The 20,222-nt window shown below is 48.1% G+C and overlaps 1 non-coding gene across 1 annotated transcript; it reads right to left on the minus strand.

Annotated features, from left to right (window-relative positions):
• Positions 1 to 19,335: 19,335 nt before the first annotated feature.
• On the minus strand, positions 19,336 to 19,408 carry Trnat-agu (transfer RNA threonine (anticodon AGU)). The gene has a single exon. It is a non-coding gene; the product is annotated as a tRNA-Thr (tRNA).
• Between the last annotated feature and the right edge of the window lie 814 nt (positions 19,409 to 20,222).

The raw sequence follows: 20,222 nt of genomic DNA on the forward strand, positions 1-20,222 counted from the left end.
TACCCAAGCACGACGACCCTCTGGGAAGTCCGAGGCAGATACGGAGGCAATTGTTTCTTGCCGCGTCTAGCTGTTTCCTGCTTTTTGGTGACAGATTTTGGAGGACAGGGAGACTGTAGCGCAGTATGCCGTCGACATAGGCTTTACAGAGTAGTATCATGGAGCGGCAGTCACTGCCCCATCGACTACCGGCAAGATACCCGACGATCTTTGACATCGCAGATATTCTCGTACGGAGCCTTTTAACCTCCGGAGCCCACGAAATACTGCGGTCTATTAAGATTCCGAGGAATCTTTGAGTACGTACATATTGCAGGGTACGGCCTCCGAGGACTAATGGATATTGCTTCATGTTCTTGCGAGTAAAAGCCATCGAAACACTTTTCTCAGAGGATAAATGCAGTCCTATTGGCGAAAGGTATGCTGATATTTTCGCAAGAGCTTTCTGCAGTCTTTGTTGTGTGGTGCGACGTGACCGCGCCGCACTCCAAATGCAGATGTCGTCCGCATAGAGTGTGATATGTACGCCACGCGGGAGGACTCGCTTTAGGTGGATGAGTTTCAGGTTGAACAGGAGAGGGCTCAAAACGGCCCCTTGAGGCACTCCTTTTTGTATAGCGTAGTAGGACGTTGGGCCTTCTGGAGTGCACATGAAGAGTTCTCGCCCCTGTAGGTAGTTTGTTATCCACGCATAAAGTTTTCCCCCGAAGCCAAGAGCAGCAAGAGATGTTAGGATTGCATCATGGAAAACGGAATCGAATGCCGATTTTATGTCCAAGAATACTGCAATGGGGATGTATCCGTTATGTAATTCGTCTTCTAGAGACGAAACCAGGGAAATTACGTTGTCGATGGCAGCTCTATTCTCGCGAAAACCGTTCATCTCTGGTGGATAAAGTTTTTTGCTTTCAAGGAACCAGGTCATTCTCCTGTGTATCATTTTTTCCATAATTTTACCGACACAGCTTAGCAAAGCTATCGGTCTGAAAGAATCATACCTCGTGGGTGATTTTCCAGGCTTCAGGATGGCCACGAGCTTTGCTAGTTTCCATTCTGAAGGTACGGTGCCAGTGAGCCAGAGTGAATTGTAGTATTCCAGGAGACGTAATCGAGAGTGGTGAGACAGGTGAGATATGGCCTCGTAGGTGATTTCGTCTTGCCCAGGCGAAGAACGTTTGTTGGCACGGGAAATGGCTGCGTTGAGTTCTTGCACGGTAAAGGGGAGGTCGATGGCGGGGCAAGCAGTTGGCGGTACTTCGGAGGAGCCACTTCTGGGGCATGTCGGAGGTACTGATTTTGTGGTCAGGATTCTACAGTACTCTTCAGCCGCCTCTTTTGGGGAAATGCCAATGTGCAACGATAGAGCTCTGAATGGGTATAGCTGCTGAACATTGCTGCGCATTCCCTTAACAACGCGCCAGATGCGTGACAGAGGTTCGTGGAAGTCTAATTTTGAGCAGAAATCACGCCACCGCTGCGTTCTCAACTTTTCCAAGTGACGCCTCACCTTCCTCTGTGTTCTTCGAGCCTCTCGTACATCTTCTAATGCCTTAGTCCGTCGTGCCTTTCGTTCTGCTCGCCTGCGAACGGCTCGTAATTTTTCGTAGTTTTGGTCGGTCTTTACATGTAAATGTTTCTTCATGGTTCGGGAGGATTCCTGAAGGCAGTTGGTTAAAATTGGTATAAGGTCTTCGTCCGGAGTTGCTGCTGTGATTCTGAGGTCTGCAGACGCCCTGTAGCCTTCCCAATCTGTGCATTTGACCCTCAGTTCACGTCGAAACATAGCTGCACTGGGAGAGGATATAAGGATGGGGTAGTGATCACTCCCTCTTGTTTCGAAGTCTGTGCACCAAGCAAATTTTCGGATGTAATGGCTTGAAACGAACGAAATATCAATGCAGCTGGTGACCTTTGGGTTTTTTAAGAACGTCACACTGCCGTCATTGAGCGGTTCAATAGAATATTTTACCATCAGCTCGGCGAGTCTTGCTCCGCGAGAATTCGTAGAAGCACTCCCCCAAAGTTCGTTGTGTGCGTTAAAATCACCGCAGATAATGTGAGGCGCGGGCGTGCTGACGATGATTTTTTCGAGTTTTGAAGCATCAAAGGCAGTCCCTGGCTCCAGGTAAGCCCCAATGAGTGTAAAAGGTTGTTTTCCGATAACAGTCTTGGCGCAGACGTATTCTTCAGTGTGATGAGGTGGCACGGCCACGGCTGCAGCCGACACGTCGTTGCGGAAACCTATAAACAGCCGGCTTACGCCATTTAAACGTTCCGAATGATAGATGTGGTAGTTTTTTAGACGAAAGAGATCCCCAACACGTGATTCAGATATCACTATGAATGGGAACTGATATAAATGTACGAGTTCACGAAAGTCTGCAAGTTTCGAACGCAGGCCACGGGCGTTCCATTGAAAGATGGTACAACCTCTGAGGTGGGCGTTCAGAGACACTTTCGGAGATGTCGATGATTGCTGAGTCATCATTGTTGCGATCGGCCGGCACGCTGTTGCACCCTGAAAGTAGATGCTATGAGGGGTTCTAAGGCTAGAACAGCCTCGACTTCAGGGAAGCGCTGAGAGGAGGAGTTGGCACGTAGCAATGCCTTGATCGCCGCAAAGAGCATCGGAACAAGCATATTCACAATGTCTGTCTGGCCGGTCTGATTTGCTGATTCATCATGGTCCTTATGGGAGCGCCGTTTCGAGGGGGAAGATGCGTCCTTAGAACCAGCATCAGAAGGGACTTTTGAATTTTTGGTCGACGATTGTTCTAGGACGACTCCCGCATAAGACTTGTTCGGGGGCGCGCTACTCTGAGCAGGTGATTCATGCGACGATTGCAACGCAGTTGTAAAGACGAGGTCTGGGTTATGCGAAGGTTCGCGCCGACTAGGAACTTTGCCCTGGATTTGCTCCACATTGCGAGCAAGAGTTGCGGCCTTTTTCTTCGGGCAAGCTCCAAACGACGCTGGATGCGGGCCATTGCAGTTTGCGCATCGTGGTTGGGCGCGTGAGGTGCAGTCTCTGTATGAGTGAGGCCCAGAGCAAACTTTACATCGTATTGGCCCTCTGCAATTTTTTGCGATATGGCCATGCCTCTGGCATTTGTAACACTGCGTGGCTGCACCAATGTATTCTGTAACGGGAAAGCTATAGAAGCCAAGAAATACTCGCGCAGGAAGTGGTGTGCCCGCCTTGAATTCAAGAATGACTGATCGCCGGCGGGTTTCAGCAACGACACTGTCCTCGTTGCGCGAGTAGGAGACTTGCCTGCGGGCAGATAGGACGCCTTGGTCACGTAGGTAGCTCCCAAGTTCCTCATCCGTGTATTCGAGAGGGACCGCTTGAATCCTTCCGTAGGTAGCCATGTAGGATTGTGGAACCCGAGCTTCAACCGCAATCCCAGCAAGGGTTGACACATGGAGGAGACGATTGGCCGCAGAGAGAGAAGGCACGCTGACAACTAGGCTGCCATCCTTGTTCAAGCGATGAGTTAGAACTTTTTCTTGTGCCGCGGCCACAACCTCCGCTGCGACGACGTTGGGGTTGGCTCTCCAGAGACTGCATCCTGCTTCTGTCGGTTGAAACACTACAGGGATTCCCGTGGTTCGCTTTTTCTTGTACGATACAAGAGTGTATGTCTGATCCATTTCTTCCACGTTGGCATCAGGAGCGTCAGCATCACCTGGAGTTCGGTCGATCGCACGCTTTTTAGTGGCTGGTGGGCTCTCTGTGGTTGATGTCGAGGCAGGTGTGTCGCACGACACAACTGAAGGTGGCTCGTTTGGTCCGGACGGTGCGACCATGATGTGGCCTAGAGAGTCCATCACGGCAGCATAGAGAGCAGGCAACGGCGGCACCCTGCCGAGCAGCAGGGTGCGCTCGCTGGTCTCAGCAAGCCGTTTTACACGGGGTTTTCCTCGCCGGGGCGTCTCCGAGCGATGAGGAGGAGGCAGCCCGAAAGAGAACAGGTGTTGAAGACGGGAAGACACGAAAAGTGAAGAAATTGCGGGGCAGCTAGAGCAACCAGCAAGCCGAACCGACTTCTTCTTCTTCCCATAATACGGGAAGCTGTCAGTATTGCGGATTCGACAGAGCGTGTTCGCAAGAAGAATTTTCCAAGAAAGCATGATGACTCGATATCGTGGCAGGTATTCCACCACAATGCCCACATTGGCTATAAAACTGCCCGTGACATTGCACTTGTTGGAACCTTCGAATGGGTTCTCTAGAGGAACGTATGCGCAGGGTTATTTGTTTTTTAAAGTTAAAGCTCTTTTAGTAGGAGCGATTGCGTCATATAAAAACTAACGCCTCGTAGGCTGGTTGGTCGACCAGAAAGCTCTGATAAGATCTCTGTGCACACGGCGCATCGGGAAAACCGGGCTTACAATGTGTGAAAACGGCTACTGCATGGAAAATGGCGAGGATGGAACGGTTCTAGATAAGACCGAAGGATCATGAAGAAGGAGTACAGTATTATATCTTTATCGCATGAATCACGCGTCAGTATACATTTAGCTGGTCCGTAGATGCGTTTACATTCCAAACTGATCTTATAAAACCAAATCTTATAATTTTCCCGATCTTATGAACAAATTCGGATTCCCCTTCATGTTCCAATACGGCTCAATGCTTTCGTGAACTCAAACTAACAAAATAGTTTCCGCGCCATTCTAGTTTTAACGAAGCATTTCGAGCAACAGACCCGTTTAAAAGGAGCAATAGTGAATGTGTTTCGTCAAGGGTTATTGCGTCCGTCAGAAAAAAAAATTAGGAATCTAATTTCGTTTTTACGGAGCTCTACGAGATCAACTCAGCAGTCCCGTGGCCGTAGACCGAGCCTGCATCCCAACCATCATGCCTGCTACAATCTTGGAGGAAATGGCGGTCATCATCCATGCCACTTGGTCTGAAATGGCTTCGAAGAAAAAGAACCTCAAGACCACCCCACTCGAGAAGTTGGAGGAAGCCCTTCTACGTGGTTCGAGGAATATAGGAAGATCATGAACATTCAGTTCAACGGGGAAGTGGTACAACAAAAAGCGCGGTTTTTCGCGCGTCTGCTGGCTTGCGATGACCTCAAGGAAAGCCCCGGCTGGCTTAATTTTACCGCGGAGTTTTAGCGCATCGCTAAATTATTGGCAAGCGTGTGACGATGCCATGGTAGCTGCAGGGGTGCGCTTCCCTTTAGACATCGAATTTGTAGAATCACTGCTTGTAAAACGACAGCCCAGGTATTACGAAGTTCCTGATTTAACGAAATAATTCGCGGCTTCCGGTACCTTCGTTAGGTCGGGCTTTCACTGTACTTAGTGCGCGAAAAATCGTCGCCTGAGTTCGTTTTTCGTTGGTGATTTCGATGTTTGAAAATTTGACGATCGATTGGACGCACGTTTAGCAAAGATTTTGGCGCACGTTCGACGCAGTTTTGGGGTGAGAAAGGTTTCGCGTTTTTGGGAACGCAAACCCATCCACTCGCGGTAAGAATATCATGTAGGGAACGACGAGCAATGCAAGAAAGGCCAAGAGTAGCTAAACGCATTATGTACCGTGGGCTGGCGTCCGTACCCGTACGTTCGCCCACATCCACAACTATCGAAACACGAACAAGTACTTTTTAGGCAAGCGCAAATGGGTACTATTTTAACCCCAGCCAGAGTGGCCCTCTACAACGGAACGCCAATCCCCACCTGTCCAAAGTGCTCCAAGGCCCTCAGCGAAGACCACATCTTCGAAGGCTGCAGCCCGTTCCCCGAAGGGAAAGCAGCACTCCAATTACCGGCCCTAAACGACTAACGCCGCCTTGCAGATTTCGTAAAGAAATTTGTTAGAGGTGCCCTGAACTGAGGGTACCTAACCCGGTTGGTAGTTTCAAAATAAAGATTTATTCATTCGTCCGTTCTGGCGCGCGTCCCGAGTCGCCCCCGTAGAGAGAGGAGGGAGGCCCGCGAGGATCACCCTCACCCCACAAACAAGGAGAGAGCCGCTAGTGCTTCCTCGCCGCGAGTGAAGGGGTTTGCGCCCCCCCCCCCCCCCCCCGCTTCTCTCACATTCCTGTACAAAGGGGGGGGGGGTAAATTTTGTTCCTTTAGTGTCTGCGGCGTTGGAGTAATGCATTTGTTCATCCACCAGCTGGTTACTCTTTTTTTTTTTTTTGCGACAAACTGGAGGATCATCTTTCGATAAATACTGTTGCTGAACGTACTCCGCAAGCCCGTAAGTTCTCATTTACCTTTTCTACTGGCTTCTACCGACGAAGTTAATACGAAGCGCTATACAGGGCTGCCTATACCATCAATTTGACCGCCTATTGCCTGTCACACCCGAAACGAAGAATAAACTGAACAACGACAAGAGTGCCACAGTGCGCTTTCCCCTGCTGCACCTAATGAATTTGCCTTCCGCCATCAAGGCCTTAAAACAGGCAAAAGAAGTTTTATACAAAGGGCTCAATCCGCCTCTTTCATTGCGGTGTGCTGCCACCTAGCGTGCCTAGAGGAAGTTGAGGCGGCAGGGTTCGCCGGCGTTTCCTCCGGCTGCGTTCTCGTGTAGCACGGCAATCCCGCATTAAGGCGAGGAGCAGCCGGAGTTTTTTTTCTGTGTTGGTGTTATAACGCCTTAAGATGACAGCCCCTGGGCATCCAAGCGCAACCTTCTCGCAGATTCACAACAACGATGGACATTGTTCGTCGCAGGCCAGACAAACAGAGAGAGAGAGAGAGAGAGAGAGAGAGAGAGAGAGAGAGAGAGAGAGAGAGAGAGAGAGAGAGAGAGAGAGAGAGAGAGAGAGAACTTTAACGATAGCAAAAGAGGTGAAGCCTGCTAAAGGCAGGACTTCATACTTGAGACCGGATGTGTAGTAGAATAAATAAATTAGCGATGTACACGAGATTTGGAGAAGGCAACCAAATCATGTAGATGAAAGAAAGTACAGAGTACCCTCCACACATGCGGTGCCTTTTCACGTTCCGAGCCAGCATTCGCGCTTAGGTAGTAGTGCTTCACTGAGCCCCGACTCCAGGAGGAAGCGCATGCGGGCTTTTCTGTGCATGGCAGAACCACGTTGATTATTAACTGACCCAAAACAGTTTTGTGTTCTGTCCGTACTATTCCTGCACTGGCGCAGACTTTGAACAAACACACACAATATTCTTTATGCCGCCCGTGACGTCCCCTAATACACACAGAGAGAAGTCGACATGTCATTATTATCAATGCGATAGCCCATGAATCAATGTTCCAGCGAACGCGGTGTATAACTAGGTGGACACTCGAAGCCACAGTTAAAACCTTGAGGAATACAAAAATCCGACAGATCCACAGCGCAAGGAGCGGCACACTGGACAAAGGACCGCTGTGACGTGACAACTGCGCTTTCCACGCGACCGACCGAACTAGTGAGCTCGCATCTCTGCAAGAAAACACGGTTGGAGCCGTACGTTGGCCGGAGTAGCTTCTGTTGGCAACTAAGTCAGCCATGACGTAACAAGCAATGGTTAAGAAGCTACTGCAGTGAAACGGAGTTTCCGCCTTGCAATGCTTTCGTATGCGAGGAATTGAGCTAGCAGACTTGCTGGCGTTGCTGATCGTTTGATCCTTTTCCTCTTGAGCACCTGCAACGCAGAACGCTAGTCGCAAAGTACAGCGAGAACTGGCAGAGCGCCAAATGAATGATTGACATGGGCGGCATCCGTGCATTTATTCTCGCGTCAGTGCTTGCGGTATTCGTTTTTCGGGACCCGTATCCTCAATGTCTTAGGGATGTTAGAGTTTCCACCTCAGGTCAGAAGCTTTTGCGAAGGTTTTCTCCATGTTTGGTGTTCGCGTTTGCTGTGAAACACGGTAACCTTGTTCTCGGGGTTTTTGCGAGCGATGCGCTGTCTTCTTGGTCTTTTTGTTTGGCTGCTTGTTTTTCGCTAATTCTTCGTTCAAGGTGATCAGCACTCTTGATAGCAGCATTGCAATTTTCGCCATATGTATTTTGTACCTGTTTTCTGCCCGACATTACCGTGCGATAGATGCCTGCTCGACTGCTCCAAAGCTGTTGGGGGTGTCTCAAAGCTCATATAGGCCCTTATAGGTTTTCGTATCCTTCGTATAGCTCTTATGGTCGCTTCTGATAGGCCCTCGCCCGCCTTGCAAATGTGTTTAGTTTTCGCGCAGGTGTATTACCGACGGCACAGTTCCTACTTTTTTCCCCTTCATCTATGTTGTTTGCCATACCCCAGTGCCAACACCAGCTCGTACACAATAACGTGATTAGAAGTTCGTTGTTCCTTGACTTAAAACGGCATTACATATTTATATTAAAACTGGTCTTCCTCGGCAACTTACATGATTGAACATGATTTTTTTGTATCCATGGGGGGTAAAACGTAACTTCTGTCGACGTTCAGAGATGGTTGTTTTTATAGCCTGTGGCGATGATGCCGCAGGGGAAAAGGACACAAATATCGCACGCAAATGTCTCACTGAACTCAATATGTGTGACTAGATTTGCCATGAGGTGTCCACTTCAACCGGTTGTTGGCATGTTCCCTTTAATAGATGGGGCCGATCCTGTGATAAACATGCCAAGTTACCGCCAAAAGGTACGAGGGAGTATGTTGGATTTGAATGTTTTGTTTTTCTTTCTCTCTCTCCCTTCTGTTGTAAACGTTTATTTTCCGCACGGATCGCGTGAATAAACTAGTTGTGAGTCAGCGCTTGTCCTGTCCGTTACCTTCGTCCACGTCTTTTTTTGCACTGTTGCCCAGAATACCGCCAAAAAGAACATCCTATTTTAGCGATAAGCGGCCTTTATGCATACTGCGTTTAGTGCATTGCAGTAATCATTTCATTGGCACTCTTTTGAACCCTCGAGGGGGTTGTCCGAGCAGCACAACTCCTTTGAACTAAGCCACCCGTGCTTGAGAAGATGGAGAAGGATGTAGATAACGACAGAGAATAAGAGGGAAACATTATTGAATAATGTCTTTATTGAATAATATCTTTATTGACCTATAGGTCTTGCTGTTAGGACACCCGCCATATGAAAGGAATACTTAGCCCCGGGTTCCTGTGATCGCCTGAGAGGGCCCTCTCAAGCAGGTCAAGCTAAACCGTACTGTTCGTGGTGTTCTACGGCGCGGTCCATTCTTGAATGGAGATGTTGTGGATGGGTTACGCCTGAGAAGAAGGAAGCGAAACATAAAAAAAAATAAGAACAACCAATCGACCTAAGCGGCTGCATTTTGAGGAGACGTTAGCTCGTGTGGTACCGCCACCATTACATCCGAATTAAGGAGCGACAAGGCAGAACGGGGAAGATGTCGGGCCGTTCACCAGCGGTTTTCGCCGCAGGCGATGCAGAGTAAACGCGCGGTGAATCCTCGATATTTCTCTGTTGCATCAAGGTATAGAGCCTAACTTACAGAGGTCACTAGTTACTTAGGCTCCCCATCTATGCTTTTCTCTACTTATGCTTCCAGCAACTTATTGCCCTTCCCTTTTGTTTGCGCCCTGGTCTGCTTGCTCTCTGACGTCGGTGTAGTACCAGATGACCCTTGAACCGGGAATAGGGCTGCAGCAGTGACAGCATAGTGTCTCTAGATAAATGTAACACGGTCATGTTCTCTAGGTGGCTGTTCTCCTTGTGCTGTGTCCTCAACCGGTCGTGCTGCCCCCTTCCGCTGCTTCGTGGGTTTCTGTAAACGCAGCCACTCGGAAAATACGAGTCTAACCCACTTTCTCTTTATTGGCCTTCAATGAGTGTCTGCAGTATCTTTGAAGCATTCATTTACCTGTAAGCTTTGTTGCGGCCTTTGCTTCCTGTATGGGCGTCCCACGTTCATTCCTTTGCGCCGACCGTGACCGCTGGGATTAAATAAGCTGAAACTGCTCTGAACTATTTATTTTGCAAATATTTATTCTTTACACGGCACCGATCGAACACAAAGGAGACAGCGTATCAATAAATATGTCGTCACGGGGAAACAGTGGAGCTAATAGAAACGTTTATTTACACTGGATGACTTGTGCTCACAGGCTAACGGCTACGTCGGGGTCCAGCCAATCTATTCACTTCGTTCTCTTGTTCCCACTGTTCGCTTTGCGCAGCTTTTTTCTCTTCACGCCGGCTTCTTATGGCTGCCTGGGCCCCAGTTGGGTATGTGAAACAACAGGAGCGGACACTAAGGTGGTTGCCCGCGGGCATGGCAGGAAAAATCAAATTCAAGCGGAACATGAGTCTCGGCAATATAGAGTGTACTACGTAGGAGACGTAGTACACTCGCCGGTCGGAAAACCGGCAAAAATGTGTTATAGGAAGCAGTAAATGTGTTATAGGAAACAGCACTATAAGTAGTTCGAGGAACCGCTGGTTACGCGCGGTTTTCAAACGAGGTTAAAACACTTGTGAAAACACATTTTCTGTCAATACGTTGTGCTCTTCAAAAGTGCGTGAGGAGGAATAATCCGTAAAGAATTAAGTGCGGATTAAAGTAGAGGTTAGAATAGATTACTTGGATATTATGGTCTAATGTATATAAGTGGGGCTGGAGATATTATTTAGTATCAGCATTAAATTCGCCGTAGCTATGTTAAAAAAAACGACGGTGAAACAGTTATTATAAAACTTAACACAGTAATTATAAAACTTAAGTAACTACTTTTGTTCCCACCATTCCCAAAATGTGAATATTTTGATTACGCAGTATTCGAGTGTAATTAGTTGCTAGTAACGCGTTAGTTGTAACTAGCTACTGCATGGTAACATTTAACTGTAACGCGTTACAGTTAAAAATGCTTTCTGAAACTTTGCAACGGCTCAGTAAAACTTGGCTTAGGGCGTGTTATGTTATCCTGTCTATTCAGGCTCTTTCAAAAATAAAACGTCTTTGTTGTCCACTGCGCGAGATTGGTTCTGTGCTATAGTCGGAACATGACGTTCACAATTCACTGCTCCTGTAATAGTAGCTTACCACGCGACATAAGGGAAGAAAGTAAAAAAAGAAGGTTTCGCCACATAGACGACTGCAGAGTCCGAAAAGCGACTGAAAGTAGCCTTTATACGGTCTCTTTGCCAAATGAATGTCGATCCCGTAAAAAAAAGTTAGACGCAGGACTCGCAAATGTCTGAGGGACGCAACGGAGATTGGCCAAGGCGGATCACAAAGGGGATTTGCGCCATTCATTTGGGCCCGCGATATTGGAAGTTCACACTTGAACTTCTCAACCTGCCGGATGCCCGGAGACAAATAGGGCTTCCATCAGCCGACAGCCGACTTGGTCTTTGAAGGCTCCCCAATTGTGGGGCCACGTGGGACGCTAATCAAAAGACCCAGTCACCTGCAGCAGTCGTTCTGGAACTCGGCACTCGGAGATTGCACTCCACTCTCAGCGGTCGCTATTTCGGTGCAGTGGAAAAAAAGTGAGAGGCCTTTCTAGGAATGGCCGCCATTTAACGTTAGCCTGACGGTGATTACAGATACTTAAGTTCCGTACCGCCCAATGAAATGCGCCTTCTGCGCACCGAAGACATCTTTGCTTCATCATCAGTTCGTGAAAAGTTTGTGAAAGTTTAAAGGACCATGAAGACAAAATACAATGGCGGTTGCTTTAAAATGCTGCTTTGTCCCAATAAAAAAAAGAGCAATGCAAATTTCCATGAGAACTTCGCATAGTTAAGCTTGATGATATAAAAAAAAACAGACGAAGTGGTTGCGATTCGATCGTTATTTGCTCGTCACGCCGTTGTGTTTACCGGGACTTGTTGTGGTATGGCGGTCGCCGACCAAAATGAACGCTACCAGACAGACGACAGTACGATTGTAGTGGCACCTCTAGTTCTGTTAAATCGTACCAGCTGAATGCTAACGTCGAGTTAACACCGCGATAGCTCTATTTTTGCGGATCTCCCGCATTACGTCACTGCTGACGTGGTGTGGCGCGAAATTCAAGAGTTTTCCCATATTTCTTACGTTCTTTCCAGTGAAAACAATGTCTTACTGGGTTGCAGTGGAGTTGAATGAGTTCTTGCAAACAAAGAAAGGTTGTTTTTTTTATTTTCAAGTACATAACAAGACGCACGCGTTACGGGCTTGTGAAATTTCGTGCTATATTTGTGAAAAACTGTTTTTATGCATTGTGAAAATTGGCAGAAACCTTGTGTAAATCGAGCTGATTACTCAGTAGTCATCATTCGGGGCCAACTAACCTCTCCTATCCAGTAAGCGGCCACTGGAGCAGCCACACGGCGGAGCGCGGCAAGCCCTGTGGCTGCTGATGCAGCCGTGACTGCCTGTTTCCACGTCACACCAGCGGCACAGCCTGCACGTTTTCGGCACAACGCACGGTAACACCGTGACGTGATGAAGTTCATGCAGCTCTACAAGGCAGATTAAGCGCATCAATGCACGCTTAGAGGCGACACATGCTCTGTGACAAGCTAGGTTCTGAATGAAGTCTTGCAAAGCTCAGGGGAACCATCTGCAGTCTTGCAGGCGAATCAAAAGTCATCTAACCCACCTCGAGTGAACTCATTTTACAAAAAGACCCAGTCGTGATGGATGATAAGGTCTACCCCACCTCCTCCCCTCACGCAACTGCAGAACCTGAACTCTGCCCTCCGTTCACAACTCCACTGCGTCTAACTTGCGAGACACCTTGAAAAACAGCGCAAAAACACGGACGAAGAGAGGTTACACAGACACGAGCGCTGACGAACAACTGGTGAAATTTTATTAAAGTTGGCAATAAATAGAGGAAAGAAAGCAATCATACGCCTGTACAAACGAGATAAATAAACAGCTTAAAAGCGGAGTCGGGAGTAAAAGTTGATAAAACACACACAAATTTCCTTTTATCCGGCCAGATAAGCAATCTTGCGAGAGAGTTTGGATCAGTTGACCACGGCAAAAGCAAAACACTCTCGGTGCCAGGTCATGACAATATCACACGGCAAGGTCTTCGAAACTTCCCTGTCAGCGCCGAGGAACCGCTTCTCCACATTGGTAACGAATCTGGGAACTAGGCGCACTGTACGAATGCTTGAACTTACATTAATACATCCCGTCCCCAATGACAGATGCAGGATCTCCACAACCCATACCGGGCTAGAATAAGAACCCTTACTGGGCCTCCCAAACATACCCGCATTGACATCTTGGCGGAAGAAACTTTACTTCCATATCTGGTTACGCTTGTCGAAGCCACACAACTTCGACGTCAACATTGACTTGACCTGAGGCCACGAAAGAAGCTTTTGAGATGGGATCTGCTTATCAGTCAAGCTGACCTTTCCCTGGTGCCTCCATCGGTTCCGCCCTGGGAACGACCAACAATCCCCCATTGCACCCGATTCATAGAAGTGCGAGCGCGGTACACCAAAGCAAACAATATACAGCGTAAACCTCTACCATTTCTATCAAGTCCTACACAGGCGACCTTTACCTAGTTTCCTACAACTCTGTGTCCCTATTTCACTGGCCTACCCCGGTCGCCGGCGTAAACGTTGGCGTAGACGTTGCGCGGCTGCAACGCGGTGGTAGCCTTAGTCGTCAAGAGCGCTGCCGACGTCGTTGCGCGCGGTCGTCGTGCCGACGTGGTTCCTCTGTGGCAGCCCACTGAGTAGGGCTGTGGCAGAGGGAGGCGCCCGGGAGGGTCCGGAAGCACAGCCGTGCGAGGACTGTCAGAGCGTAGGCTGACGGGCGTAGATGCCGGACGCAGGCGCCCTACCTACACCACTATGGGCAACAATGCACAAGTTGCCGGTGCGACTCGGAGGCTGTGACGGATGTGACGTCGGCGTACTCCAGCCCACGCCTGCCTGGCGTTGTCGATGCCTGGTCACATCCCTCGGGCTCGCTGCTCCCAGGCCGTCTGCATTTCGAGCTAGTTGCTCCTGCTGTCTTGCGCTCCCTTCAGCCCGCTTGTCCCACGCTTAATTTTTTAATGCCGCCCGGCGGTCGCGGCATTCTCTAGTAGGCCGTCTTGTTTCAGCTTCACGGGACGTTGCCCCGTCCGCCGCAGCCTCACGGGTGTTCGTCGCGGCTTTACCGAATGGTCAATTTGGTTGATTGGTTGGTTGATTGGGATTGACCAAGTCTTATTGTTATTTCACTATTGAAGAAGCTTAGTAATTAGTTTTGGCGGCCACTTCAGCTTTCTTCCTCCGCTTCTTCGTCTTGTATTCTCTCCGAAAGGCTCGTCATCACAATCATCTAGGGAGATTTACCACTGAATAATGACAGTTATCAGTCGCGCATAAATTTTTAGCGTATAGCTTTATACCAGACTTGGACGAGCGCCAAATTTATTCGCGTCTAGGCGATAAGGTCAGCCGACAACGGAATCTAAGAGCTGAAACTTGTATTCAATGAAACGCACGCGGCAATTCTGCGGGACTGTGCTTCCGTCCACTAACCTCGACGACAATGGAAGGAAACGGGGTTTTCTACCCCACGCCTCGAGGATTCATACGTATGCATCTCTTCCGTTGTTCGAGTGGCCAGGACTATTTCTTGCGTAATTAGCAGCGGAGCAGTTCTAGCACTGCCCCCCATGGCAGTCTCGACTGATATCTTGTCACGCTAGCTCAGGACGTTTCTCCGTAGAACAAAATCATAAAAATGAAGAAGATGTTTTAGGGCGTTCATATTTTTTATTTATGCTTACAAGTGAATAAAATTCGGCGCAATGGTAGAGTCGTTTTAGCGGCTAATTGTCATATAATTTGTACCGGGATACTTCCGATGGCACTAGAGTAGAGCCGTTTTCTGGAAACATGCGCTTTCCGTAGATTGCCATTCTTCTCTGTGCAATTCACAATGCGGAAAAGCCAACTTACGAATACCAAGCTTATGCTGATACCCTTAAAGTCGTCTTCACCTCCAGACGGAAGTGCATTGCGAGGAAGACGTTTTTAGGGGACAATATAAGGCTGTCTATTCTATTCAGTTGTATTAAATTGAATATGAGCTGTCGTATACAATTACAAATACAATTCAATATAATAGACGGCTTATATTGCGCTTAGAAAAATGTCTTCCAAGCAACTCATTTGTGTTTCGAGGTAAAGTCGACTTTAAAGTGATGGCGTAGGCTTGGTCTTCGTAAGCTGCCTGTTCCGCATTGTGCGTAACACAGGAAAGCATGGCCGTCTACGGGAAGCGCAAACTTACAGAAAACGGCTCAACTCTTGTCTCATCGGAAGTATCCCGAAACAAATTATGTGGCAATTAGCCGCAAAGACGACTCTACCATTCCGGGTTTCATTTACTTGTCATGATAAGTTCACAGTGAAATTGTAAATGTTCCAAAACTACCCACTCCGGTCAATACATGCCCATCTAAGGAGAGAGTTTAGTTACAGAAACGGCTGTAACTGTTGCTTCAACGGAGTTATCCGGAAAGAAAGTATAAGACAACTAGCCGATAACACGTCCCTAACATTAGGCACCACAGCTTCACTGTCATCCTTGTTCCCTGAGTGGATTTACACTTAGTTTTTTTGTATTCTCGTTTGGTTTACATGAAAACTCAGTGCGGCTGTTCTATATCTATATCTGTATCTATATATATCATAGATAAATAACATTGAAAGACATAACAAGATTTATTCTAACGTTTCTCCCAGGAGCCGGTCTTTTTCAAAGATCTTTGGAAAAGACCGGCCCCCAGAGTACAGTTACATCATGTAACTGTACTCTGATTGTACTGACGGGCCTTGCCTTCTCTGACGGGCCTCGCCTTCATCAGAGTATAGTTACATGATTTTGCTTCAAAGTCATGTAACTGTACTCTGATGAAGGCAAGTCCCGTTGCCGCTACGTAAGTAAACCTTGTTTGTTATTGTTCTTGCTGTGTATCCGACTCTTTACTTATATACTATCTATCTATCTATATATATCTATATATATATTTATATGTATATATATATATATATATATATATATATATATATATATATATATATATATATATATATATATATATATATATATATATATATATATATATATATATATATATATATATATATATATATATATAGTAAGGACATGAGGGGCTCGTTGAAGAAATACAGAAAGATAGGTCAGCAGTCTACATTCGACATGTAATCGAAAGGCGTGGGTTCGGTCCCCACTCTGGGCGCGTGTTTTTCTTTCTTTCTTTCTTCTGTATATTTAAAAAAATGTTTGCTTCATTAATTGTAGTGAAAAAGAAAAGAGCCTAACCACACCCCTATGCCTCCTTTGGCGTTGTAGACTGCTGACCTATCTTTCTGTATATATATATATATATATATATATATATATATATATATATATATATATATATATATATATATATATATATATATATTGTTAAGAAGACAGCCGACACGCCGGTAGCCGTTGACGTTGTTTAATTGCAGGAGCGAAGCCGATGGATAACGCAGGTCTGAGCGTTGCGTTCACCAAGCTCGTTTCTGGCGCATGCACGTCCTGTGGTTCATCGTCTTCCTTGACACCTCTTTGGCGCATATCCCCGTGTGTGAATTGGTCGTAATCCTATATGGGCTATGCTGGTGAGGCACATACCCCGATGTCTTGATGGCATGTTGCGTCTATTGCATATGTTCATTACCCTCGTTACAATCACCCCCCGGTGCAGAAGGAGCCAACCTGGCGACTTAGGGTGATGTCGACACGAGCGGGTCGTAGTAAGGCTTGAGCCTATCAACGTGGACTGTTTCACGGCCACGGCGGCGAAGATCCGAGGACGGAGTAACGGGCTCAACGAGGTAGTTCACTGGCGAAGTGCGGGCAATGACCTTGTATGGACCGTGATATTTGGCCACCAATTTTTGGGAGAGACCGGGTGTTGGGCAGGGCACCCAAAGCCACACATGCGAACCAGGATCAAACGTCGTAGGACCGGTGGAGTCGTCACGACGATGCTTCTGGCGCTGTTGGTCAGCAGTTGTAAAAGAACGGGCTAGTTGTCGACATTCTTCGGCGTGCTGCGCCATTTGTGATACCGGTGTGTATTCTGTGGCATCGCGGTTGTAAGGGAGTATGGTATCCAGGGCACATGTCGGCTCACGTCCGTAAAGCAAGAAAAACGGGGAAAATCCCGTCGTCGCCTGTGTGGCCGTGTTGTAGGCGTACGTTATAAATGGGAGCACGAGGTCCCAATTGGAGTGGTCCGATGACAAATACATTGAAAGCATGTCGCCCAGGGTGCGGTTGAATCGCTCCGTGAGCCCATTCGTCTGTGGGTGGTATGATGAGCTTGTCCGATGAACTATGTGACATTCGGCGAGTAGCGCTTTCACGACTTCCGACAAGAAGACCCGTCCTTGATCACTCAGGAGCTCCCGAGGCGCCCCGTGGCGAAGTATAAAATGACGTAGTAGGAAAGTGGCGACGTCACGAGCCGTGGATGCGGGCAGTGCAGCAGTTTCAGCATAGCTCGTCAGGTGGTCAACGGCAACAATTATCCACCTGTTACCGGAAGCTTTAGAAGGCAGTGGTCCGTATAGGTCGATTCCAACGCGGTCAAAGGGTTTTTCCGGGCAGGGTAGTGGTTGCAGTGGAGCGGGCGAGCGAGCAGGTGGCGACTTGCGGCGTTGGCATTCCGGGCACGAGCGAACGTACTTCTGTACGAAGTTGTACATTCCCCGCCAATAATAACGGAGGCGGAGTCGCTCGTATGTCTTGATGACGCCAGCATGGGCGCAGGTCGGGTCGTCATGAAATGAAGCGCATATATCTGCGCGCAAATGGCGTGGAATAACCAGCAGCCACTTGCGACCGTCCGAGAAATAATTTCGGCGGTAAAGCAGCTCGTCGCGCAGTTGAAAGTGAGAAGCTTGTCGTCGTAGGGCCCTTGATACACGGGCAGGTGACGCACCGGAGAGGAAGCTGATCATGGAAGCTATCCATGGGTCCTTCCGCTGCTCAGCGCACATGTTAGTAGCACTGAGAGACGACAAGCTGCAGTCGGTAGTGGCGAGGTGAGACACGTCAGCCGGCAGCGGAGAGCGCGAGAGGGCATCCGCGTCTGAGTGCTTCCGGCCTGAACGGTAGACGACATTGATATCGTACTCTTGGAGCCGAAGAGCCCATCGACCAAGGCGACCACAAGGATCTCTGAGGGAGGCCAGCCAGCACAGTGCGTGGTGGTCGGTGACGACGTCAAATCGGCGGCCATACAAGTATGGGCAAAACTTCCCCAATGCCCATATTATGGCCAAACACTCTTTTTCAGTGACTGAGTAGTTGGACTCAGCCTTTGTCAGCGTCCGGCTCGCGTATGCAACGACGTGCTCCGCAAAGCCAGATTTCCGCTGCGCCAGCACGGCACCAAGGCCAATACCACTAGCATCTGTGTGGACTTCTGTTGGAGAAGACGGGTCAAAATGTCGAAGTATAGGCGGCGATGTGAGCAGATGACGGAGTGTCGCAAACGCCTCGTCACAGGATGCTGACCAAGCCGAAATGCCGTTGTCGCTGCTGAGAAGCTTTGTTAGTGGTGAAATGATGGACGCAAAGTTGCGAATAAACCGCCGAAAATATGAACACAGCCCGATAAAGCTCCTAAGTGCCTTTAGGGTGGTCGGTTTCGGGAACTCCGCGACGGCACGAAGCTTGGTCTCGTCCGGACGAACGCCCTCCTTGCAAACGACATGACCCAGGATGGTCAGTTTGCGCGCGGCAAAGTGACACTTCTTCAGATTGAGCTGCAGTCCCGCCGCGGCGAGACACGTCAAAACTTGCTCTAGGCGAACCAGGTGCGTCTCAAAATCTGGAGCGAAAACGACTACATCATCCAAGTAGCAAAGGCACGTCTTCCATTTGAGGCCGCGCAAAAGACTGTCCATCATTCTTTCAAACGTGGCTGGGGCATTGCATTGACGTTGATTAATGCAGGACGTTGACGTTGTTTAATTGCAGGATCGAAGCCGATGGATAACGCAGGTCTGAGCGTTGCGTTCACCAAGCTCGTTTCTGGCGCATGCACGTCCTGTGGTTCATCGTCTTCCTTGACACCTCTTTGGCGCATATCCCCGTGTGTGAATTGGTCGTAATCCTATATGGGCTATGCTGGTGAGGCACATACCCCGATGTCTTGATGGCATGTTGCGTCTATTGCATATGTTCATTACCCTCGTTACAATATATATATATATATATATATATATATATATATATATATATATATATGTATATATATATATATATATATATATATATATACGACAGAAATGAGAATTCGCAGTCAGGAAAACCTCGGAAAGCAAAGGGGAGGATGTAGTAGCTCAAGATAAAGAATTTGTAAAATAAGAAAGCGGAGAAAATATGCCCGCCAGATGGGATCCGATCCCACGACCTCCAGAATACTGGTCTGGTGCGATAACCACTACGCTACCGGCGGGGCTACTTTAGCCTCCACCTTCTGGGGTATTTATGTTCAGGTGTTTTTGTTTCCTGCGCTTGGGGGACCTTCTTGAAGGGGACCTTCTTTTTAACCCCCGGGCCGTGACTCGAGCGTCTACGACATGTCGAGAGTGGTCGACCAGCGTTGAACCCTCTTAAGGTCCCTATGGCACCAAGACTGCCAGAACAGAGGCCCTCGCTATGCATGTAGCGAATCAGAATAGGAAAATGAGGGGCTCGTTGAAAATAAGACATAAATAAGAATTGGCAGTCAAGAAGACCTCGGAAAGCAAAGGGGAGGATGTAGTAGCTCAAGATAAAGAATTTGGAAAATATGAAAGTGGAGAAAAAATGCACGCCAGGTGGGATCCGATCCCACGACCTCCAGAATACCGGTCTGGTGCGATAACCACTACGCTACCGGCGGAGCTACTTTAGCCTCCACCTTCTGGGGTATTTATGTTCAGGTGTTTTTGTTTCCTGCGCTTGGGGGACCTTCTTGAAGGGGACCTTCTTTTTAACCCCCGGGCCGTGACTCGAGCGTCTACGACATGTCGAGAGTGGTCGACCAGCGTTGAACCCTCTTAAGCTCCCTATGGCACCAAGACTGGCAGAACAGAGGTCCTCGCTATATATATATATATATATATATATATATATATATATATATATATATATATATATATATATATATATATATATAAAGAGAGAGAGAGAGAGATCATTTCTATGCGTGGGGTGGCTTCTTAGTCCAGAAGTTGAACCGTCGTTTTTGGACTGTGTTGCTTGGACGTCAGTGCGATGTTGTCTGC

The sequence above is a fragment of the Haemaphysalis longicornis genome, unplaced genomic scaffold, assembly GCF_048455015.1.
Source record: "Haemaphysalis longicornis isolate Haplotype H1 unplaced genomic scaffold, Haemaphysalis longicornis Haplotype H1 scaffold_4, whole genome shotgun sequence".
NCBI lineage: Eukaryota > Metazoa > Arthropoda > Arachnida > Ixodida > Ixodidae > Haemaphysalis > Haemaphysalis longicornis.